This window comes from Mobula birostris, chromosome 21 (assembly GCF_030028105.1).
Source record: "Mobula birostris isolate sMobBir1 chromosome 21, sMobBir1.hap1, whole genome shotgun sequence".
In the NCBI taxonomy this organism is placed as follows: Eukaryota; Metazoa; Chordata; class Chondrichthyes; order Myliobatiformes; family Myliobatidae; genus Mobula; species Mobula birostris.
Window position 1 is genome coordinate 21,825,411 of NC_092390.1, and position 26,899 is coordinate 21,852,309.

A 26,899-nucleotide genomic window follows, 5' to 3' on the forward strand; every position below is an offset into this window, starting at 1 on the left:
ATTGTTTAGATTGTGGAATCTTACAAGAAAGCATTCAAGGCGGCTCCTAACAGAAGCACAACTTACATTTAAAAGAGTAGTTGAAATAGCTGTATCAATAGAAACAGCAGGCAGAGACACAATTAAGTTGCAGTCAGGAATGAAAGTAAGAATGAACAAAATTGCAATGTCTAAACAGAAACCTGTCTGGCTTTACAAATTGTGTTATTGTTGTGGTAGGGGCTCACATATACCAGGCCAATGAAGATTTAAAGGCAAAACTTGCAGAAAATACAACAAAGTAGGACACTTACAAAGAGCATGTTGGCTGGACAAAAATAAATGGACTGCACAGGAAAGGGAAAAAGATAAAATGTCAAGTTGTATTTTCAAAAAGAGCACTAATCTGCATACTGTTGATGAAATATTTGACAATAATGAGTGACACAGGGCTGCATAGATTGAGATTTACATTATGAAAACTAACAATAGACAAGCAAGCTGGCTTACACTAGAAGAGAACGGCGAATTAATTAAAATGGAATTGGACGCTGGCTTGGCTGTTTCAGTCACTACTCACTACTTCCTTATTTCTTTTTTTTTGCACTACTTAATTAACTATTTAATATACTGGATATATACTTACTGTAATTCATTCTTTTCTCTCTATCGTCATGTGTTGTACTGCTGCCGCAAAGTTAACAAATTTCACAACATATGCCAGTGATATTAAACCTGATTCTGATTCCGATTTATTCACAAAATGAGTTTGAATGCCGTTACAAAGATGCTGAACTGGACCCTACAGATATCACCTAAGAACTTATATTGGAGAAAAGATAACTCCTGTGGGAACGACATTTGTGACAGTGAAATACAACAACCAACAAGCCACATTGGACTTGAATGTGGTGAAAACAGGAGGGCCAGCATTGTGGGATCATCATTGGCTGAGACAACTACAACTTAATTGGAGATCTAGCCACCATTTGCATTCCACATCCCCTGCAATAGAGTCAAACAAAAGTGAATTAAGAAAGGTACTGGAAGATATCACAACTGTCTCCATGCCAAACACTATGAACCGTTGTCAACAGAGGGAAAACAGGTGTTGGTGCCAACCTCTGTGCCTCTGGTTAGAAAGCATATTGGACCAAGGACAGACCGTGCTGTTCAGAGGAATTGTGAAAGTAATGATAGCAGTGGTCCAACTACAACACTTTTTGTAGGCAACCTATCTGAGAAAGCTTCTGTATGTTTTTCTACCCAATGCACTCAGCAAAATTGGTACTCGATTCTTATTGGCTTTTTCATTTGCTTTAGAGTACTGCTCAATTTCAATAGACAATAGACAATAGGTGCAGGAGTAGGCCATTCAGCCCTTTGATCCAGCACCGCCATTTACTGTGATCGTGGCTGATCATCCACTATCGGTATCCAGTTCCTGCCTTATCCCCAAAATCTGTGATTCCGCTATCTTTAAGAGCTCTATCCATCTCTTTTTTGAAAGCATCCAGAGACTTGGCCTCCACAGCCTTCTGGGGCAGAGCATTCCATATATCCACCACTCTCTGGGTGAAAAAGTTTTTCCTCAACTCCATTCTAAATGGCCTACCCCTAATTCTTAAACTGTGGCCTCTGGTTCTGGAATCACCCATCAGCGGGAACATACTTCCTGCCTGCAGCGTGTCCAATCCCTTAATAATCTTATATGTTTCAATAAGATCCCCTCTCAGCCTTCTAAATTCCAGAGTATACAAGCCCAGTCGCTCCAATCTTTCGATATATGACAGTCCCACCATCCCGGTAATTAACCTTGTGAACCTACGCTGCACTCCCTCAATAGCAAGAATATCCTTCCTCAAATTTGGAGATGAAAACTGCACACAGTACTCCAGTTGTGATCTTACCAAGGCCCTGTACAGCTGCAGAAGGACCTCTTTGCTCTTATACTCAATTCCCCTTGTTATGAAGGCCAGCATGCCATTAGCTTTCTTCACAGCCTGCTGTACTTGCATGCTTGCTTTCAGTGACTGATGTACAAGAACACCTAGATCTCGTTGTGCTTCCCCTTTTCCTAACTTGACTCCATTTAGATAATAATCTGCCTTCCCGTTCTTACCACCAAAGTGGATAACCTCACATTTATCCACATTAAACTGCATCTGCCATGCATCTGCCCACTCACCCAGCCTGTCCAAGTCACCCTGCATTCTCATAACATCCTCCTCACATTTCACACTGCCACCCAGCCTTGCGTCATCGGCAAATTTGCTAATGTTACTTTTAATTCCCTCATCTAGATCATTAATATATATTGTAAACAGCTGCGGTCCCTGCACTGAACCCTGCGGTACCCCACTGGTCACTGCCTACCATTCCGAAAGGGACCCGTTAATCGCTACTCTTTGTTTTCTGTCAGCCAGCCAATTTTCAATCCATGTCAGTACTCTGCCCCCAATACCATGTGCCCTAATTTTGCCCACTAATCTCCTATGTGGGACTTTATCAAAGGCTTTCTGAAAGTCCAGGTACACTACATCCACTGGCTCTCCCTTGTCCATTTTCATAGTTGCATCCTCAAAAAATTCCAGAAGATTAGTCAAGCACGATTTCCCCTTCGTAAATCCATGCTGACTCGGACCAAACCTGTTACTACTATCCAGATGTGTCGTAATTTCATCTTTTATAATTGACTTCAGCATCTTTCCCACCACCGACGTCAGGCTAATTGGTCTATAATTCCCTGTTTTCTCTCTTCCTCCCTTCTTGAAGAGAGGGACAACATTAGACACCCTCCAATCCACAGGAACTGATCCTGAATCTATAGAACATTGGAAAATGATTACCAAGGCATCCATGATTTCTAAAGCCACCTCCCTTAGTACCCTGGGATGCAGACCATCAGGTCCCGGGGACTTATCAGCCTTCAGACCCAAAACAGCCTATCCAACACCATTTCCTGCCTAATATAAATTTCCTTCAATTCATCCATTATCCTAGGTCCTTTGGCCACTATTATATCTGGGAGATTGTTTCTGTCTTCCCACGTGAAGACAGATCCAAAGTACCTGTTCAACTCGTCTGCCATTTCCTTGTTCCCCATAATAAATTCACCCACTTCTGTCTTCAAGGGCCCAATTTTGGTCTTAACTACTTTTTTCCTTTTCACATACCTAAAGAAGCTTTTACTATCCTCCTTTATATTCTTGGCTAGTTTACCTTCATACCTCATTTTTTCTCCATGTATTGTCTTTTTTGTTACCTTCTATTGCTCTTTAAAAGTTTCCCAACCATCCGGCTTCCCACTCGCCTTTGCAATGTTATACTTCTCTTTTATTTTTATACTGTCCATTACTTCCCTTGTCAGCCACGGCCTCCCCTTACACCCCTTAGGATCTTCCTTCCTCTTTGGAACGAATTGATCCTGCACCTTCCGCATTATTCCCAGAAACACTTGCCATTGCTGTTCCACTGTCATCCCTGCTAGGCTATTGTTCCACTGAACTTTGGCCAGTTCCTCCCTCATAGCACCATAGTTCCCTTTGTTCAACTGTAATACTGACACTTCCGAGTTTCCCTTCTCCCTCTCAAACTGTAGATTAAAGCTTATCATATTATGGTCACTACCTCCTAATGGCTCATTTACCTCGAGGTCCCTGATCAAATCTGGTTCACTGCACAACACTAAATCTAGAATTGCATTCTCTCTGGTAGGCTCCAGTACACGCTGTTCTAAGAATCCATCTCGGAGGGACTCCACAAACTCCCTTTCTTGGGGTGCAGTACCAACCTGATTCCTCCAGTCTACCTGCATGTTGAAGTCCCCCATAGCAACTGTAGCTTTGCGACATGCCAATTTTAACTCTTGATTCCTTCATATATAAAATCCAGTTATAAGATCAGAAGACATTGGAGCAGAATTAGGCCATTCAGCCCATCAAGTCTGTTGCACCAAATGGTAAATAGGCAATTACTTGCAAAATGTGGCTTTGTTTTAAGCTGAAAGTGAGTTCAAGGAGATTCAGGAACGATGCAAGTATTCGGCTTTTCTAAGTATAAAGAAGCAGAATCTATGCTGTGTGCATTTAAGGTTATTGCATTAACTTCAAGCAGGAGACAAAAAGCTGCTTGAAAAATAGATGCAAAGACCAAAGCCAGCTGGATGAATGGAAAGCCAATAAGAAAGGAGTCAATGGAGATACAAAAGCAGAGGGTTTGTCATATGATATTGTGGATGAGGAAACCAAGAGGAGAGATCAGATCATAAAGGGAGCGATAGAAGGATTAATAAGAGAATTCTCCAGTGAACTAAATGCTCCTTCCCAGATCAAGATGCACATCCTCAAAAGAAAAAAAAGGAAAAGAAAGAGGAGGACGACATCAGTGCTATGGAAATGGAAGAGGACAAACAAGACCTCATTTCTCGAGAAATTTGCAAGTTCAGAGATATTCACAAGAAACTAGAAGAGGAAAATGGAAGGTGAGACAAAAGAAGACAAGAAGTTGAAAAGGAGCGAAGAGGTAGAGAGAAAGAACGTGAGTGAGAAAAAGCAAGGCACGAAAGAGAGAAGGAACGTGAGAAAGAAGCAGTGCAGGAACAAGAGTGTGAGCGGGGTCAGGGGCGTGAACGAGACCATGACAGGGATCGTGAGCAAATCGCGGGTGAGGAAAGGGAGCACGGCCGAGGAAGGGATTAGGAGCAGGATAAAGAGAGGGAAAGAAGCCGGGCCCAGGAGAGAAGCAACGAGCAAAGTAGATCCAGAGAGAAAAGCTGAAGAAAGGAGAGGGGTGTCCAGAGATGCCAGAACCGCTCCCTGCCGTCTCAGAATCAACTCCTACAACCACCAGGGAGGAGACCCCGGAACCTGAGGTTGTTTCACAGCCACAAGTCTCACCAGAAAAACAGAGGGACCTCCCCCACCACCTGTCAGGAAAGACGTTATTCCACACGAGAAAGTGATCCTCCACAGTGATTAAATCTTCAGGCCTGAATGGGTCAATTTTAAATTGACTGTGCTGTGGATGTCTGTATAGTATTTGTATTATATAGTATATTGTGCATATAGTATATGTATATAAGTTGAGATGTGTTCTATATTGAGTTGAAGTTTATAGCTAAGCATTGAGGAGTGTAGTGTATTTAATATTATTGGGAACATTTGAGTAATATTGTAGGTATATTGTTCGATTAAGCATTCTTCATTGTTTATATAATGCACTGCAGGCTATGAGTAACAGTATGTAAATTATATACGCCATTACACTGCCATGTCACATGAGCATGCCTCACTAATGGTATAAACAAAACCTTGTTCTTCTTTCAACTAGTTCTATGTTTTTGAGTTACAAAATGAAAGAGGTATACAAAATTATAAAAGGCATAGACAGGGTAAATGCAAGCAGGCTTTTTCCACTGAGGTTGGGTCAGATTGGAATTAGCAATAACACGAGGAAATCTGCAGATCCTGGAAATTCAAGCAACACACATCAAAGTTGCTGGTGAACGCAGCAGGCCAAGCAGCATCTCTAGAAAGAGGTACAGTCGACTTTTCGGGCTGAGACCCTTCATCAGGACTAACTGAAAGAAGAGCTAGTAAGAGATTTGGAAGTGGGAGGGGGAAGGAGAGATCCAAAATGATCTCCTAGGCCTGGACCTCTTGTCCCATGATCCTCTCATATCCCTTTTGCCAATCAACTGTCCAGCTCCTGGCTCCATCCCCCCCCCACCCCGTCTTCTCCTATCATTTTGATCTCCCCCTCCCCCTCCCACATTCAAATCTCTTACTAGCTCTTCTTTCAGTTAGTCCTGACAAAGGGTCTCGGCCCGAAACGTCAACTGTACCTCTTCCTAGAGATGCTGCCTGGCCTGCTGCGTTCACCAGCAATTTTGATGTGTGTTGTTAGAATTAGTGTCATGGGTTAAGGGTCAAAAGTGAAAGGTTTAAGGGGAACATGGGGGGATTTCTTCACTCAGAGAGTGGTGAGAGTGTGCCAGCAGATGTCCGTAGAAATTTGTGAGTGCTTTTGGTGACATACCAAGTCTCCTCATACTCCTAATGAAATATAGCTGTTGTTGTGCCTCTTTGTAGCTGCTTCGATACATTGGGTCTAGGTTGGATGCTCAAAACCTAACAATAAGGAGGAACCTGTCACTACTGCCTGTCTTCGTTACATTTCCACAGTTTCTGGAAAGATCACCAGGACCTTGAAGAAATACCGGATTAATACTATCCACAACACATAAAGAAGCTCAAATCACAGCTTATACAGGTCAAAGATGACCTGCCACTCAGGACAGCTGGTGTTTATGGGATTTTCTGTGAATAAGGAGCAGTGTATATTGGGGTGCACGATGGAAACCTACGTCAAGGAGCATAGGAGCTGTATCCGTTTAGGTTATCCGGAGAAATCGGCAGAAGCAGAACATTGCATATGCAATGACCACAGGATGGACTTTCACAGCACAAACTGCTGTGCCACACTGTGGCTTTTGTGACCGCCTGGTGAAGGAAGCCATTGAAATAAAACCAGTGGAGAAGAATTTTAACACAGATGAAGGTCTTGCTCTAAGTAAGAACCAAAATTCGATTGTAAGCAAGGTGGGACAGCAGAAACCTGATTGGGTGAGGACTAACCAATCAGGACGGAGAGACGACAGGGGTATATATACCACCATCCTAGACTTGCCCAGGCATGATCCCTGATGAAGATGGCAGAGTTTGTCATCAAAAAGTCGTTTCAAATTAATACTTGTAACCAGCTGGAAGCCCAAGAAGAGTTTATTTGCCTGCCAGAGCTCTGCCACAAGAAATCAACGTCCATTATCAAGGATCTCCACACTATGAGGTTCAGGAACAGTTATGACTCTACAACAATCAGGCTCCTGAACCTGAACTAATACTCTAAACTGATTCGATGACCTGCAGACTCACTTTCAAGGATTCTTGGCAACTTGTTTCTCTATGTATTATTCGCACAGTTTGTCTTTTTTTGCACACTTGTCTGTTTATGTAAATTTTTTTCATAAATTCTACTGTATTTCCTTTTTTCTTGTAAATGCCTGCAAGAAAATGAATTTCAAGGTAGTAACATATTTGTACTTAAATTATGAATTTACATTAGACTTTGATTTGCTAACACATTTTAATCACTGTGAACATAGCCTGTATCATTTCAACAGAATCCCTTTTTCATGCCTGGGGAGAGGTGAATGAGGAAATCCTTTTCTGGACTCATTTCGCTCTGGAATATTAACCCACCTTTGCACAATGTAGCTGCATAAAAATGCAACTTGTAAACAGAGCAAGGGATTTGCTTACTGTTGAGTGCATTTCGGCCTCAGTAAAGAGTGCCATCTTATGCTCAGATTATGACTGTGCAACCAGCTTTAATCCACCCTTTAAACATATTCTCCATTGGTAGAAATTGTCAGCTTGTAATTCTCTATATTTCTACTTATAGGTAGGAGTGAGAGGCTGTTAGAAAATCAATCAAATCATTAATTTCAAAAAACACTGCAGCCGACCAAATATGTGGCTTTTTAAAAATGTGACATATCGGGATATCCCCCATGTTCCATTGCGGAGGCTTGTTATAACACCGAGATATTTAAATCCACTCTGTGCATGAAGTCCAGGGACCAGGAGCCCTTGTGAGCAGGAGGCACGAGAGCTGGTCAGTCGGTGCACCCAGAGTTTAAACCTGGAGTTCAGACTTGCATCATTGGCTAGCCCAGGGATGAATACCTAAGATCGGAAGCTGAAGGTCGATCTGAAGTCCAGACGTCGAAGCCCGATAGCCGAGCCCTGGAGACTGGAGGCTGGCAGCTTGTCCTGGAGTTGGAGGACTGTCTGTGTGTGTGAGTGCGTGGGACATTGGGTGGGAGAGGGGAAAGGGGTTTCTTTTGCTATTGTTATTTTGCTGTTTGTTGGGTTCTGTTTAGTTGTGTTCTGTGTTGTTCTGCCGAGCATTGTGAGCATGCTGTGTAGGCACTGGAACTTGTGGCTGTCCCCTGCACACACCAAGGTTCTGATGGTTGTTAACACAAACAACACGTTTCAGTCCATGTTTTGACATGCAAATGACAAATAAATCCGAATTTGAATCAGGCTCTTGTATGAATGGAGACAAAAGAGGCTGCAGATACTGGAATCGACAACAAAAAAAGCCAAACACTGGAACTACTCAGCAGGCCAAGCAGCATCTGCGGAGGCAAAATGAGTAAGTTGATGTTTCTGGTTGACATCCTGCATCGGGAGTGGGAGAGAAAAGGAAGGATTGCCGGCACATAGCAGTGGGATACAAGCTGGTAGGTGATAGGTTGAACCAGATAGGGAGGGGATGATGGGAAGATAAAACCAGGTAGGGCAGGGAATAGGTGAGGTGAACAATGAGAGAAGAAATCCAGATGGAGGTATGAGTGTGTGTGGGAGTAGGGAATCAGGGAATGGGTCACCTGAAAACTCAATGTTCATACCATTGGGCTGTAAGCTACCTAAACAGATGCTGTTCTTTCCATTTGCATTTGGCCTCTCCATAACAACAGGGATGACTGAAGAAAAACAACTTTGTGTGGGAGTGGGGAAAGATAGTTAAAGGGACTTGCAACTAGGAATACAAGAGAACCCAATGCAGGAGACCAGACTGGAAGAGATGCAGGTGAACCTCTGCTTGGCTCCCTGGCTGATGGGTGAGGGAGGATGTGAAACGATGGGTGTTACACCTCCTATAGTTGCAGGGGAAAATTATGCAGACTAGTGAGTCACAGAGAGAGTGGTCCCAATGAAGGCTAAAATGGGAGAGGAATAAAGGACAAGACTGAGTGGAAACCCACAATGCCCACTTCAATCTCTTTCCCGAGATGCATAAACAGGTCTGCATTGGACAGTTCATTGTTTAAGTTTAAAATCCATCCTGCCAAGGAACCCATGGTCATTGGAATACCGGTCTGGCAATTCTGCTCCACCACCATGCCCCAGGTATGGGCAAAGTACATTCTGAATTGCTCAAGTTTTCTCAGACAATTTTGCAACTTTTGAAGAAGTAGTTTGCAACCTGGATTCCTCTGCAATTCCTCACATTCCTCTCCAGAGCCGACCCACTTAACGTCTTACCTAAGGCATCATCACAGACTATGTCAAGGCAAACAGCTGAAGCTTCAAAATCCAAAGGGCTGCCTTGGAAAAAATGTTGCTTATGATATGCAGGTGGTCCTTACACAACCCCAGCGTTTGATGCTCCAACTTGCAATTCAGGAAATTTAGAAACTACTGGAAATGATTATCCGCAAAAAAAAACACATCTGGTGAAAAAACTGAATGAGGAACAAAGGAAAAACCTGCTCCTCAGACTCTATTTAACCATCTGTTTTACTGTTGTTATTTATGCCGCAGCCATAAGTAACAGAAACCAATTAAAGCTGTCAGTGCTATTATATTTTAATTAGAGACATAGCATGGAATAGATTCGAGCCGCACCACTCTGCAGTCCCTGATATAACCCTAGCCTAATCACAGGACAATTCACAATAACCAATTAACCTACCAACCAGTACGTCTTTGGACTGTGGGAGGAAACTGGAGAACCTGGAGAAAATCCGTGCCTTCCGCGGGGAGGGTGTACGGACTCCTTACAGATGATGCCAGAATTGAACTCTGAACTCCAACGCCCTGAGCTGTAATAACGTTGTGCTAACCGCCTCGCGACCGTGCATCCGACTGCAAGTTTAAACTGCAAGCTGTTGACAGTGTTTGAGAGCAGCAACAATGAACTGAGGAAAAAAGAAGGTGATGTTTCCTTATATAACAGTATTCTGTAGCTGCAGTGTTCAATAATATCGTGTGATCCTGACTTCTCTTGACCTACATTAAGTTTAACCAGATCACTCCCAAATTTTGGCATTCGAAGTTTTAACATACAAAATGGCAGACCGGGTAAAACAAATTCTCTCGTCTATCCAGTACAGTACTGTAGCTGACATGAACCATGATTCAGTGTGTTCAATCATTACTCCGACCTGTGGACAAAAATAAAGCTAAAGTTCATGGCCAATGAAAAAAGCTGAAAAATTCTTCTATATTCCCTTAGGTAACCAGACCGTACCAGTCTTCTCCCAATCATTTGACTGACATTTGTGGAGATCAGCAAAGAGGTTCAGCAAACCAGTGTTATGGTATGGAACGCTGTCTAAAGTAAGCATTGGGCCTACGATGCACGAGTATGTGAATGCATTCCTACTTCAGACCATAGCAGTTAGTATATATTATGTTAGAAATGGAGAGACACAGGCAAGCAGTTGGTCAGGTGAATTGGTTTTATAAACTAATTCATCTGTTCCAGTGGCTACCACTGTCTCTCTAGTTAGAACAGAGAACATTACAGCACAGTACAGCCTCTTTGGCCCACGATTTTGTGCCAACATTTTAAACTACTCTGAAGATCAATCTAACCCTTGTCTCCTACATAGTCCTCCATCTTTCTATCATCCATGTGTCTATCTAAGAGTTTCTTAAACGTCCCTAATAAAGCTACCTCTACCATCACCCCTGACAGGGTATTCCATCCATCCACTACTCCATGTAAAAACCATACCTCTGAAATCCTCCCTATCCTTTCCTCCAATCATCTTAAAATTATGTTGGGGGTTTCAACTTTATGTTACTGCATAGGCTAATCAAAATGGCTTCTTTCTTATGTTATACTTGGGAATGCTTCTTTGTTATGTTAAACGCAGAGGAAGTTTGCGCTAGCAGCTTGTTTTGGGTTAGGCGGTGATATGAAGATGTTATGAACTAATTGGGATAGTTGTTATGATTTTGGTGTATCTGGAAGATTTGTATGCACAGGGTTTTGGGGGGAGAAGGCGGGAGAGAGAGACAGAGGATGGACCAGGTGCTGTGAGTCCGCTAACAGGGTCAGACCCCGAGGAGGGCGTTCGGCGAGGAGACGGAGACGGACTCGTGTGGAGCGTCTGGTCGACCACCGTTGTTGGTCCCAGGCGGCCAGTCGAGGTGGTCCGAGGGGTCGCAGGGTGAAGAAGAAGGGTCCTGAGCTCCAACTGTTTGTGCACGAAGAGATTGAACTTTGATAAGTGTGGCGCCTTTTATTTTCCTTTTATATTTTATTCTCTATTAATTATATAGTTCCATTAATATCTATAAACTGTAAATCATTTAATTGTATCTGGTGTATCGTTTGTTATTTGGGCGGGGTGAGGTACATCATACAGCATCCACACAAACTAATTACCCAGTTTGGCGGGGCCAAGGGCTGTTTCCCTAGACGACAGTGAGCCAAGCGACCCTGAGGTTGGCCAGGGGGCTACAATTATGACTCCTTGTACTAGCCATTTTCACCTGGGGAGAAGTTATAAGCAATTTAAATTACAGATTAATTTAATCTGAGATTTTTTTAGTCACTTTTGATCATCTCAAAGGTTGTATCCACTTCTTTTCTTGATAAAGGTGTTCTTCTCAATACAGTTCAATAGATTATGTTGTTCCATTAGATTCCATTAGATCAACTTTTCAACTTCATTCATAATTACATAAATCCTTGATAATCTCTTGCTGTAATGAAGTGATTTACATACGCATTTCTGATATCGTCAAATTTTTTCATGACATCATTTGTTGTACACATACTTCATCTAGAACTAGAATACAGAGGAGAGGATATAATGCTGAAGCTTTATAAAGTATTGGTCAGTCTGCATTTGGAGTATTGTGAGACTTTGGGCACCTTATCTAAGAAATAATGTGCTGGTATTGGAGAGAGTCCGGAGGAGGTTCACGAAAATAATCCTGGGAGTGAAAGGGTTAACGTATGAGAAGCATTTGATGGTTCTGTTCATGAATCACCGAGTGTGTGCCTCTAGGCTTCTGTACCTCCTATCCGATGGTAACAGTGAGAAGAGGGCATGTCCTGGGTGGTGGGGATCCTTAATAATGGATGCTGCCCTTATGAGGCACTGTTTCTTGAAAATGTTTTGGATTCTACGGAGGTTAGTACCCAAGATGGAACTGACTAATTTTACAACTTTCTGTAGCTTCTTTCGGTCTTGTGCAGTAGCACCACCCCAAGACATGACAGTGATGCCACCTGTCAGAATGCTGTCCACGGTACATCTATAGGAGTTTTCAAGTGTTTTAGTTGACAAACCAAACCTCGTCAAAGTCCTAGTAAAACATAGTGGCCGTCTTGCTTTCTTTATAGCTGCATCAATATGCCGTGTCCATGTTAGATCCTCAGAGATCTTGACACCCAAGAACTTGAAGTTGCTCGCCCTCTCTACTTCTGATCCCTCTATGAGGATTGATGCATGTCCCCTCGTCTTACCCTTCCTGAAGTCCACAATCAGTTCTCTGGTCTTACTGACATTGAGTGCAACACCGCTCAACCAGCTGGTATACCTCGCTCCTGTACGCCCTCTCATCTACAGCTGAGATTCTACCAACAATGGTTGTATCATCAGCAGCTTTATAGATGGCATAAACTCATTGTCACAGATGGCTATGGAGGCTAAGTCATTGGTTATATTTAAAGTGGGTTGCTGATTAGTAAGGGTAAAGGTTAAGGGAGAAGACAGAAGAACGGGGTTAAGAGGAATAATAAATCAGCCATGATGAAATAGACGAGCAAACTTGATAGGCTGAATAACCTAATTCTGCTCCCATGTCTTATGGTATTGAGGGAGATTTGTTAGATGATGGCAACACAGACTCTCAACGTCTAAATTGCTTTCTCCATGGAATACAGTTACAATTTTATTTCACAGACACCTGTGACAATGAATTCCACAGATTCTCCACCTGCAGTTAAGGAAATACCCCCTCATCTCTATTCTAAAGGGAATTCCTTGTATTCTGAGGCTATGCCTGCTGGTCCTAGACTCCCCCACTACAGGAAACATCCTCTCCACATCTACTCTATCTAGACCTTTCAATATTCAAAGGCTTTCAATGAGATCCCTCTTCATTCTTCTAAACTCCAGTAAGTACAGACGCACAGCCATCAAACACTCCTAATATACTTCCATTCCAGGCATCATTCTTGTAGACATCCCCTGGACCCTCTCCAATACCACCAAGATCCCTTCTCAGGTAAGGGGCCAAAAACTGCTGACAACACTCCGTGCAGTTTGACCAATGCCTTATAAAGCCTCAGAATCACATCTTTGCTTTTTATATTCTCGTCCTCTTGAAATAAAAGCTAACATTGCATTTGCCTTCCTTACCACTGACTCAACCTGTAAGTTAACATTTAGGAGTTCCCGCCCGAGGACTCCCAGTCCCTTTGTACCTCTGTCATTTCCCCCCCCCCCACCACCCCCATTGTTTCCTCCAATCATCTTAAAATTATACCACTCATTAGTCATCTCTACCCTGGGAAAAAGTCTCTGGCTAGCCACTCAATCTATGCCTCTTATCATCTTGTACGCCTCTCATCCTCCTTCACTCCAAAGAGAAAAGCCCTAGCTCACTCAGCCTATCCTCGTTAGACACACCCCCAAGTCCATCCTGGTAAATCCCTTCTGCACCCTTTCTAAAGCTTCCACATCCTTCTTATAATGAGACAAACAGAACTGAACACAATTTTCCAAGTGTGGCCTTACCAGAGTTTTATGGAGCTGCAACATTATCTCATGACTCTTGAACTCAGTCCCCTGACTAATGAAGGCCAGCACACCCTAGGTCTTCTTAGGAATCCTATCAACGTTGAGGGACATGAAACCCAGAAGCCTTCTGCTCCTCCACACTGTTAAAAAACCTGCCATTCTTATTGATTTTGCTGCAGCAGCACAAAGTCCACCAGGGAGGGGGAAACTGCTCTCATACTCACATTAAAGGACATGCAAGCCCTGATCAATGAGGTACAAGCAGAAGGGAACTCCTGTGCATCGTGGCAGGCCAGGACACTCTCTAAGCCAAGTAGAAGATGTGCTTGGCATGAGGTAGCTACACTAGTTTCTTCCAGATGGGGAAATCCCATAAAAAGGGGCCGTGCTGAAGGAGATTGTCTGATGCTATGAACTGGGTGAAGATGAGCCACACATTACTAGCTACACATCCCATCGTATATATGTTTATGGAAAATGTTTGAGAGATGGAGAGAGACAGGCACAGAGTGAGTAAAGTGGGAGAGAGTGAGCAAGTGAGTTAGTGAGAGAGTGAGACCTGAGTTCTTTAAGTGAGCTGCTACTCCTCATGAAATACATGAACGTTGTGGCAAGCCATGATGTGAGGAGAGCTGGGATCCATTTATTCATCCCATAATCTAGGCATGCAAGACGTCATGTGAGGGTACTTCATGCATTATCCAGCCTCTCGGTTCATTACCGGTGTTACATTCTGCAGCATACAGAGGGTGATTTGGTTTGCAGGATATGAAAATAGTTACTCTATTAGGCAACCCCTTAACCTCCCTGTTTAATGCCTCTCTCCTCTGTTCACCTGTGAGATGAGGTTGAGGATGCTGAAAAGGGCCAGCTACAGAAGCCCTTGGTGTCATGCCCTGGCTGTCTTGTCTTTCAGGCTGCTTTCAAACACCGGATCTCTCTGTGCTTAGACCACAGGAGCAGGATTAGGCCATTCGACCTGTTGGGCCTGTACAACTATAAATCATGGCTGGTGTTTTTCTCAACCCCTCTTCCCATTCTTCCACCTTCTCCCCATAATTCTTAACCCCCTCCCCTTATCAATCAAGAACCTATTAACCTTTGCCTTAAATACACTCAATGGCTTGACCTCTATAGCTCTTCATAGTAATGAATACAATAGATTCAGAGATGCCTTCTTATTCTGAGGCTGTGCCCCCAGACTCCGCTAATGAAAACATCCTCCCCACCTGCCTGAGTAGCCCGTAGATTAATTCAGCAATGGATTCTGATTTTGAGGAGACCAATGGCATTTTCCTCGACTATCATTGTACTTGCTCGTCTCTTGTTATACCAGCACCCAAATGATGAATTTGGAGGGTACAGTGGTGCAAGAAACCAGGGAGGCAGAAGGCCCCAAGATCCACTTCCTCAGGAATTACCAGCAGCTGAAAATATCTGGTAGTGCAAATTCTTTCAGGATGAAGGAATCATGTGCATATTGCAGAGCGTAGCATCCACTTTGAAGAAATTCTTCTCTGGATCCACGATCATTTACATTTTACAGAGATCAGAAACCTTCCTTTTACTTAAAAGGTCGTTGTTACTAATCGGGGACCTTCTTGGCACATGGCTGACTGCATCCAAGGACAGCTGCCAATCTGGTGTCCAACATGTTATCTGTTTCTCAGTGAAGTTAAAGGAAGCAAAACAATTTCTTTGTCAGGTAATGCCTCTGACGTAGCAATGAGCAGTAAATAGGGAATCACAACCAAACAATCCCGTAGCAAAGAGCTTGAGAATCGATGTCCATGGTAAAATCAGTCCAGGCATGAAAATGCAGCCAGTTGACAGCCTTGAGAAACCCGAGATCATACGTGGGGTGAGGTGTCTCTTTCCTAACGAGAGGACACAGGCATTCTCTGCATGAGATAAACAGGTTCTCCGCAGTGGATGCCCAATCCCAAGGTCCTTGATGCACTCAGTTAAGACCATAAGACATAGGAGCAGAATTAGGCCGTTCAGCCTATTAACATTGATAATTATCGGTTATCTGCCGCAACCATAACAACCTCTCCAGTAATGGAGCACCGTCAGTGGTGTCACTATGGGAGGACCCACCAGATTAGTATCTCCGCAGCAAAACGTTGGAACGAGCACTAGCTGCCATATTGGAAGATGAATAATCAGCCTGCAGGCTTCTTCTGAAGCTGCCTTTTATGTTTCCTAACATCAGTCCCAAACAGGATAAAAAGGGGCAATTTGATTCAATTTTGAGAATATCCATGATGGTTGCAGTGTGGGGTTCCTGTCTGTTAGCATGGGTGGCTATAACCTATAAACAGTCTGTGATATCAGTGAAGCTGATGTCAGGATAACAGAGAGCACTGCTGCCAATACAGCACTGAAGTGCAATGGTCTGAATGATCTCCAGCAAGATCCATTCAAGGTCAAGACAAAATTAGACTCCTTTGCATCCAAGAATTGCTCACCAAGTTCTTCAATTTCTCTGCTAAAATATGATCAATTTCTAATTTTATTTTCTGGAATTCGAAAGGAAACCTTTGCAAATTTATTCCTAATGGTGTTATGCGATGGCTTAGATTGCAAATTTACAATTTTTGCAGGCTAAACAATTACATACCACCATTAGAAATAAATTTGTAAAAGTTCCCTTTTTAATATTTTTAAATACTGAGATGTAAATAATTAAATTGTCATAGAAGTAAATCTTAAAGAAATTTTCCTGGAAGTGAGATTCCTACCTGGGAGAAGGAAAAGAGAAAATAAGCCAGTGTATGAAACTAAAAATCATTTTAGCCTCAATATTCCAGCAATGGTTAGTGCAATAGATATATTATATATCAGTTAAATAAATTTATACAAGCCATAACATGATCATAATACTTAAACTTGCAAGTGTAGGCGGTCTCTAATGGCAACAAGGCCCTTGAATGGAAAAGCCTACAAAAGGTAATGGACACAGCCCAGTGCATCATGTGTACACCATCCCCACCACTGAGCACATTTACAGGGAGCAGTGTCACAGGAAAGTAGCATCCATCATCAAGAATCTCCACCAGCCAGGCCACGCTTTCTTCTCACTGCTGCCGTCAGGAAGAAGATATAGCATACTCAGGACCCACACCACCAGGTTCAGGAACAGTTATTACCCCTCAACCATCAGGCTCTTGAACCAGAGGGAAAACTTCACTCAGCCCAACACTGAAATGTTTCCACAACCTATAAACTAACTTTCAAGGACTCTTCATCTCATGTTCTTGATATTTATTGCTTATATTAATTTTTTTTATTTGGACAATTGTCGTATTTTACACATTAGTTGTTGAAAGTCTTGTATGAGATTTTTCATTGAATCTATGGTGCTTCTTTGTACTTACTGTGAATACCCCAATAAAAATGAATCTTAGGATTGTACATGCTGACATATATGTACCTTGATAATAAATTTATGCTGAACTTTGAACAATACCTATTGTAAGCTGCAAAGTGTTAACCGTTTTCCCAATTTGTTCTAATTTTCACGAGTACTAGAAAAATTAGCAGTGCTCAGGTGGGGAAGGGCATTCATTTTACTCTAAACTCAAGGCTTACTTAATCAGTAATGATTTATTATTGATGAATTAATTATACCTGATTGTGCAGTTTTAGTCGCTAAATGGGGCTTTAAAAGGGGTTATTTTATTAATCATCACTGCACTAATTGCAGACACTTACAGAAGGTTTGCTGATTAAATATGCAAAGATGCACAAAAAAGCTTCACTGTTAAGAAATGAATTTTAAAGGCTATAAAGTCACAGCCTCAAAACTAGACCGTGAGTTTTGTGAAAACAAAGTTTCTGATAATTAATGACACTTTCTAATGATGAAGAAATAGACTGTTTAATATGATGCAAATTATTGCTTTAGGCATTGTAAAAGAACTTTTTTTTATTACAAGCTGCAATTTTAAATAATAGAAACATTTTGTACAAAGCAGTTTTTGAGTGAACAGTATTCAATGAGAAAAATTAGAATTAAAGTCTCTTCTCCAGTTCATGCTCGATTTAAACACACAGACGTATATCCCCGTCACTTTTCCCAAATGAGCAGTGTGGGATTACTGAAGTATCTTGCTGAATTTAATAATCAAAAGGACCATTGAAATGAATATAATTTAACACCTGAAAGTGCATGGGATTGTGAACCCAACTGAGATAGGACCAACAGTCTCCCTCAGTTCCGCTGCCAATGTATTAGTTTAATTACAGGATGTAGTGCTAAACTCAACACATAGTACAACTACTTATAAGACTCTTCCTCCCAAGTTTGTTCGATTGAAGGAATTTCAGAGGCAGAATAATGGACGGTGATGTTGCTACTAGTGCTTTCAATCAGGCATGGATGTCTGGTTGATAGAAGTTAGCAAGACAGAGAAGGGGCTTAAAACCACCACATCTGCACTCACTGTCTGGTATGGTTGATCAAATCTCTTTGCCCCATAGGATGTCAAAACTAAGAGTGAATAGTTTTGAGATGAGAGAAAGGGGATCTGAGGGGTAATTTTTTTCTGAACATGGGAAGTGGTTACTGCCTAGAGGAGGTAGCAGATTCAATTAGAATGACCTTGTTTCTGAGGTAATTGGACATGGACTTTAATAGGCAAGCCACAGAAGGATATGGACCTTATTTGGTAAAATGGGATTGATGTACATGATAAAATGATCGATGTGAATGTGGTGAAGCAAATTACCTGTTTCTGTGCTATATATCTATGAATAATAAATTGTATATGCGGCATTAATCACAGGTTGGAGGCATGATGTCTACAAACTTGAGAATCTGGGGCCGAGGACTAGGCTTGGCTTGTCCTAATGTTGGAGACCTGTCTGTGTTTGGGTAGGGAGAGTGGGAAACAAGCTTGTCTTGCCGGTTTGTTATATTGTTTTGTTGTTGTTGTGTTGTTCTGCTGAACATTTAAGGGTGTGCTACGTTGGCACCTGAATGGCTGGCAACATTTGTGGGCTGTGCCCAGCACATCCTCAGGTTGTGTTGGCTGTTAACACAAATGACACATTTCACTGTAAGTTTCGATGTACGTGTGATAAGTAAATCTGAATCTGAATCTGTAAATGATGGAAGTTCATTTATCTGCTTCACTCTCCAAGCAATGCCCCGTAACCTACTGACCATTTGTAGCAACACACACAAAGTGCTGGAAGAACTCAGCAGGCCAGGCAGCATCTACGGAAAAGAGTACAGTCAATGTTTTGGGCCGAGACCTTTCATCAGGTCCTGCTGAAGGGTCTTAGCCCGAAACGTTGACTGTACTCTTGCATTTCCAGCATCTGCAGATTTTCTCATGTTTGTGACTATTTGCATAATTGTTTTTATTTCCGGATTTCCAGCATCTGCAGTATATTATTTTTGTATCCACATATCTTCTATCACTTGAAATACCTATTCAACTTTCCCTTAAAAGGTATGTAGGCCTTTAATTCAAACAATTCAAACTGCCTTGTGGCAAGGCAGTTCAGACTCAGAAGGCTTTCTGTGCAAAGAAATGCTCCTTGCTGCCTCATCAAAAGTGAATGATTCTGACACCCTCTAACCAGAGGAAATAATCATTTCCTAAACACTTACTCAAAACTTTGAAGAATTAAAGTACTTATGTAACTTCCTTGGCCTTCCTGCTTCAGTGGGAATTAACCCTGCATCTCGGGTCTCCTCATTAATGCATAGAAAAATACAAAGATTTTTAAAGATTAGCTTTATTTATCTCAAGTACATTGAAACATACAGTGAAATGCATTGTTTGTATCCAATCAAATCAGCAAGGATTGTGCTGGTCCACATGCAAGTATTGCAACGCTTGTGATGCCTTCATGGCTTGCTCATAACCATACTTCTTTAGAACGTGGGAGGAAACTGGAGCGGCCAGAAGAACCCACAAGGTCACGCTGAGAACATACAAACTCCTTACAGACAACAGCGGGAACTGAACCCCCGGTCAGCGAACGCTAGCCCTATAAAACGATGTGCTAACCACTACGCTACTGTGCTGCCCCCTTCATGCACCCTGCAACTCATCGGAAATCTCTGAGAAGCTTCAGCAACTTTGTTAAAAATTGGCCAGGGACGGAACATATCTCAAATCAATGTTTTTGTGGATTTATCACTATTTTATCCCCTTCTTCCTTATTTCTGAAACCCATAGACTGTTCTTTGTTGCTTATTTGTTCTGTTTGCACCTGCAGGAAGTATATATTTGAAATCCTAAATCTCTTTATATACTTAGAATTCTTGGTGCTGAAAATGCACATTTATATTTTCCACATCATTATGCAACCATTATTGGTTATTTGATCTGTTTCTGTTTCGAGAGATCATTTTAAGAAAAGAGGACCATCAGAAGAAGAGTAGATTTTTCCAACAATCAGACTATGAGTGAAGTGAAAGTTGGAACACTGAAATCGAAGCAAATGAACACCTGCTCTACAAAATTTCTTTCCTGCAGGTAGGAACGGAAGAGAGTTTCCAGATGGTTCAGGGTTCCCAAAGCCCAGCCTGCAGGCGCTTCATCAATCTTCCATTGATAGCTGCACCACAGTGCTCTCCATCCACAACGAACATCCTATTCACTGCACAGCCACAATTACATAGCCCACTGCGTGAGCTCGCAAAACACAGGAGAGCTTTCATACCCATTTCATCCGCAAAACAAATTTGGCTTTGTTTTCCCAGTGTTCTTAAAATCACGTGCAAACCAAATGTTTTAGTTTAAATATTAGTCCTGTTTCATTATCAATTCATATTTATGTCTTCCCATTACAAAAGTAGAGAAGCAAGTATCTCCATGTGGCCTGAAGAACATGCTGTAACAGGAATTTACATTTGATACGAACTCTGTAGGGAAACATGAATTCTCCATGATGCTGATCTGGCTCCTCGACAGTGCACTTACTTTTATGCAATCTCCAGTTCATGTTCCATGTGTTTTGTTGACTATTTTTTTTTACTATTTGCGCAATTTGATCAAGGTGTCAAGGCCAAGAGCAAAGGATGAACCGGTGTTCAGCTCACTGTTCCACGAGGTTTACTCGCTTCAGCGCTGAACTGACTCTACAGCTGTGGCCTGTAGCTATCGGCACTCGCCTCACTGCAGAACTGTCTCCGGGGCTGTGGCCTGTAGCCATCGGCACTTGCCTCACTGCAGAACTGTCTCCGGGGCTGTGGCCTGCAGCTATTAGGCTCCCAGACTGGCTCCACTTGCCTTGGCTTTGAACCGTCTCTGGTGCCGTGGCCTACAGCTATCAGGCTCCCAGACTGGCTCCACTCGCCTCGGCACTGAACCGTCTCCGGGGCTGTGGACTCACTTTCGGGGACTTTGAGTGTGTATTTTGTTTATTTTAATCGCTTGCACGATTTGTTCTTTTTTTTGGCACATTGGGTATTTGATGGTCTTTGCTGTGTGGGGTAAGTGGAGAATTCGTTGAGCAAATGAATTTGGAAGGATGACACTTCTTGGACAATGTTTTAGACTGAAAGGTGATTTGCAGCACTGGGTCCTCTAATGCACTGTTGATCCTCTCATGGAACATAGAACAGTACAGCACAGGAACAGACCCTTCAGCCCTCGACGTTTGCTGAACTGATTCAACTAGTAAATACTTAACTAAACTAATCCCTTCTAGCTGCACAATGTCCAAATCCCTCCATTTTCTGCAAAACCTTTAAATCACCTCGATTGTATTTGTCTCCACTATCTCTTCTGGCAACATATTGCAGGCATCCACCAATCTCTGTGTAAATAAAAAAACTGCCCTGCATATCTCCTTTGAACTTGCCCCCCTCACTTTAAACACATAGTATTAGGCATTTCAGCCCTGGGGAAATGGACACCAGCCATCTACTCTATCTGTATCCTTCATAATGTTATAAATTTCTATCAGATCACCCCCTAGCCTCTGCCACTCCAGAGAGAACAACCAATGTTTGTCCAACCTCTTGCAGAATATGCCCTCTAATCCAGACAGTATCCTGACACGGCAGCTTCTCCAAAGCTTCCACATCTCTTCTATAATGGGACAATCAGAAGTGAATGCAGTTCTCCAGATGTGGCCAAAACAGAGTTTTATAAAGCTGCAACATAACTTCCTGATTCTTGAACTGAATGTTCCAACTAATAAAGATAAGCATTCCATATACATAAGGTCTTCATTAATGCGAAGATCTTCATTTTGTATTTGTCATCAAGATATCATCCATCCCTTTTCCTTGTTTTCCTCAGCTACCATCTTGAATCTATTCAAGAATCTCCACCTAGTGGGTCATTTTCCCCTCTCTAGGAATAGAACTCCATTTTGTTGTTCACATCTTCAGGTGGTAAACAAACAAATAGGCTGGGATAAAGGGGTGATATATGAAGTAGTGATGCCCAAGCTCATTTAGAAGGAGGACAGGAGATCTTATTGAAAAAAAATTAAGATTGAGGGGAAATGACAGGGTATATACTGAGTGAATGTTTACCTGTGCATGTATCTAGAAAAGGACTGGTCTATTCCAGACAGAGATCAAAGGAAATGTCTTGTAAGGGTCATGGGTCTTTGCAGTTCACTACTGCAAAAAGATGTTTCTCCAGGTTATGAAGACGCTGAGGACTCATTCCTTATTTCAGTCTACTGGGATCAGGCCAACTATTTACTAACCATTCACAATGATCCCGTTTCAGAGTTGGATTTATTTATCATATAGTGAAATGCGTCGTTTGTGTTAACAAACCAACACAGCCAAGGGTGTACTGTGGGCAGCACACATTCTCACACCTACATAACACGCCCAGCACGTTCAGCAGAATGACACAAAACAGAACATACCGAGCGACAGAGCAACAACAGAACAAGCCTCGTTCCTCCCTACCACCCGCCCAGCCCCAGGAAACTCTGACTTCAGTGTCCAACAGACTCGAGGATTCAGACATTTCCCCCTCCCCACCCCGTGAACTCACTGGCGAATTGAAATACATTTTGTGAGGTGGGGGATACGATTTTAATTTTGAAGAGAGAAAGATCTGAGGCAATGAAATGGGTAACCACAAAGTCTGAAGCACCTTTGATAGTTATTCGTTACTGATTTGCTTTCTCCTGTTGCCTACTGAGCAGCAACTCAGCTGGGGGACTTGTATTTTCATCAACCGCCTGGAGATTCCATCTCTCAGTTACACATCAGGGGCAGTTTTACAGTGGGCAATGAACCTACCATCCACACATTTTCAGGATGCGTGAGGAAACCTATGAGGTCATGGGGAGAACTTGCAAACACCACACAGACAGCACTAAGGGTCAGGATCGAACCACGATCCCTAATGCTGAGGGACAGTGACTATTAACTTCACCGCTATGCTCCCACTGATGTTGCCTTACTTTGTTAAGAAGGTTGGGCAATGGCTGTGAGCTTCAGGGGAGGGGGAGGAAATGTGTTCAGTACTAAAGGAGATTCAAAGGAGAGAAAGTGAGAAAATAAATTAAAAGAAACTTGCATGAGTTGAGCTCCCAGCAAGAGGCCAGGTCTTGCTTTTACTTACTCATGGAATGGGAGGCAGCATTTGACCCATCAGGTCTACGAGCAATCCCAAACTCTTATTTATGACCTTGTAATCACACATGTCCATTTACAGTCCCCTGATCCCTCCACCAGCCATCTGCTCCAGGGGGTTAATATACAGCTACCAACGTTTGCCTCGAGGCATTGACTTTCCTTGTCTACTTTTGTTCTTCATGACTTTGAGTTAGACTACACTTAGTATATTTGCTCAGTTCTGGTCGCCACAGGAAGGATGTGGAAGCTTCGGAGAAGGTGCGGAAGAGACTTTCTAGGATGCTGCCTGGATTAGAGACAACGTCTTATGAGGACAGGTTGAGTGGGCGAGGACTTTTCCCTCTGATGCAAAGGAGGATGAGAGGTGACTAGATAACATGTGTACAAGCTGATAAGCAAAGATCAGATGGATAACCAGAGACGACTTCTCAACATGATAATGCCTAATATGAGAGGTGATTGGAGACAAGTGTAGGGAGGATGCAGAGGTGAGTTTTCTTTTCTCAAAAGGAGGGTGTGTGGAACTCCCTGTGATAGAGGCAGGTACATTATGCGCATTTTAGAAACTCTTAGATAGGCACATGGATGATAGAAAAATTAGAGGGCTATGTAGGATTGATCTAAAGAGTAGGTTAAAAGATCAGCACAACACTGTGGGCCAAAGGGCCTGTATTGTAACACTACTCTGTGTTCTATGTTTAACCTGATGATGAGCATGAGAACCAGACATGGCTAAACTTGTAATGGAAAACCAATGAAAACTGTGTTGCAACAGAGCAGGCAGCACCTTAAGAACTTAGACGGGATGTGAAACACTTGGTTTCAGGACCATGGACTCATTTTCCAGGCAATGGACATGGAAAGTACCTTAGCAGAACTTCCACGATGTATGAGCGATGCAGCACTTCCTAACCTGGAAACCACTGTGGTAGTGTTCTACCCTGTGAAACAAGAAGTTTATTTTCAAGCAACACACATCAAAGTTGCTGGTGAACGCGGCAGGCCAGGCAGCATCTCTAGGAAGAGGTACAGTCGATGTTTCAGGCCGAGACTCTTCGTCGAGACGTTTTGGCCCGAAACGTCGACTGTACCTCTTCCTAGAGATGCTGCCTGGCCTGCTGCATTCACCAGCAACTTTGATGTGTGTTGCTTGAATTTCCAGCATCTGCAGAATTCCTCGTGTTTGAAGTTTATTTTCGAACATGTTACCCTAAAAAATGCACCATGCAATAGCATTTCTCGTCAATTGATATAACTTCCTAAATTCAAAAGAAAGTGCCTGAAATTTAACTCATTCTTCAGCTAGTAAACTTAAATGAATAGATAGCATTGCTAGTCTGCTGGCCTGTTAGTGAAATAGCTGCTCCATATGCTGAAGGTATGTACTGCAAATTTTAATTCTGAAACTTTTTTTCTTCAGAAAAAAAGCTGCCAAATGGTTAATAACAAGTGATGTCAACACCAGTATCCATCATTCACTTGCAAACAATTGGGGCATGTGGTGCAGCAGACCTTCATATCCACAGTTAGAAGCTGTCACATATGGAAGGGCAGAAACCAATAGCTTGTTCTTCCATCATTACTTTTTAACCCCATGCCAGCGCCATCATAAACAGCTGAAATAAGGGTTAATGCAACACCTTAGGGATTGCCTGACTGCCTCTGAGGAATCACTGAAATGGCTCAGACAAATTGTGAATTACGTCGCCACTTGTTCCACTTTGTCATTAGTGGCTCAAAACTATTTAATTAGTCCGAAGTCAAACGCACTGGTACTAATTTCTGTCGGGTTGGCTTTACTTCTGACGCTTGACGCCACTCAGGCTGTAAGCACAGTCTGGTTCATTCTGAGCAGCAGCATATGGGGAACTTAAATCTCAGACAAAAATGAAATAAGTGAATAGTAGGTGACTCATAAACCCTGCAATCAAGAAGACTTAATGATCATGTGCACCATAGCCAGAATAACTGAGAGGTCAGGAGATTGACAGCAAGATCAGGGAAGGTCATACAAGCACTCAGACCAAGGAGCATCTGGCAAAATGCACCAATCTTAAATCAATTAAACTCTCCTGATGAGCATAATTTTATGCTTCTTTGCACCAGAAAACAATAAGTCAAACTAGGAGGACATCTTTATCTCTCCTCCACATATTTTGTAGCCATCCAAAGGGAAATAATGTACATTTAAAGCAATTGTCCTTAAATTTCACACACACTGACTCAAGTTTGTGAATCTCAATTTCGGTAAAGGTGTATATGTAGAGAAAGCATTTGGACTCTTATAGAACTTTGTCAGTTCTATGCACATTATTAATAGGTTCCAATTTCTATGGTAAGTACTGTTGCAATCAGTCTGTTTGTACACAACTTAATTATTGACAACTTCTTCTAGTTCCTAGCACCAAAATAACCAAGCAATTGGAAATATATTTTGCAAAGGTATTCTTGGATATGTCATTCATAAAGTATGTACAAAGAAGTATATGGATGTGAAAGCTGAATTCTATCAAATTTTAACAATTCTTCCACCAAAGAATTCTTTTTCTCTCTGTTCCACAGCTTTCTGTTGCCTTCATCTCTTGCAATCTCTGATAATCCAAGGTAAACTGTTGCATTAGAAGTCAGGTGTTAGGAATGTACAGAATGGTGGCAAAGTTGAAGTTTTGCCAAGTCCCCAGGTAAGTAGTTAATTGTTCTCACCAAGGGAGTACCATAAATGAAGCATTAACAAGTATGATATAAAACTGGAAATTAGAAAATAGTGTCAATTATTGTTACAGCTCAGCTTCGAGTAATCATGAATGGCAGTAATAATGACTGATCACATTATTGATATGTGTGAATGTTCCTACCTAGTAGAACTCTTGTGACAATATCCAAAATATGGTGTAGAATTTACCACCTATTCCAGTCATCGCTGACACAGAAACTGTAATATTCACTGGCTGTGATTTTTTTTTAAACTTGAAGACCATCACTCCTTTAAGGATTGTGCAACCTGATTGCAACAATGCTTGTAGAATGCTCCAGAGAGGGAGTCTGGCAACTCGCATGCTCACCGAGATCCTTCTTCACTATCTGTATTTGCATGGTTTGTTTACAGTTTACAGTTGTTGATATTTACAGTTTAGAGATCCTGTTTACAGTTACTGTTCTATAGATCTGCTAAGTATGCCCACAGAGAAAGAATCTCAGGGTTGTATGTGGTGACATGTATGTTATCCTGATAATAAATTTTACTTTGAAATTCTTAAGCATAATTAGTAAACCAGTACAGGTACCAGTAACAAAGTGACCAATGTAGACATGTTAAACTGCTATGTTAATGATACCATTGTACAGGTGAGAAATTTGTTACTTTCACCTTTGCACTCGAAACCATGGGGTAATATAGTACTTTCTGATGAATTTACTATCAATTCACTAAACTATATGCTGTTGGTAATCCAATTTGATAGTCCACTGTAGCACAGGCAAAGCTGCATTGTTGAAAGAATGTTAAAATAAAGTAATTCATCTTCCTTTCACAAATAACAGAAACCCACATGTCCCTATTTTGTCCAAGTGAAGCTCTGGGGAATTTTAATTCATCAATCAATATCATTAAAACAAGTGATAAGACATTGCCACTTCCCTGCTTGGGGGAGATTTCATTAGCATAAATTGGCATAAAGTAGCAGTAAAGTTATTTAGTATATCCTGAAGTTATGGAAGATGTCACT

At 42.0% G+C, this 26,899-nt stretch overlaps 1 pseudogene; it reads left to right on the forward strand.

Moving 5' to 3' along the window:
- LOC140186004 (uncharacterized) overlaps positions 1-19,680 on the forward strand; it is a 31,390-nt pseudogene extending 11,710 nt beyond the window's left edge.
- The last annotated feature ends 7,219 nt before the right edge of the window (positions 19,681-26,899 follow it).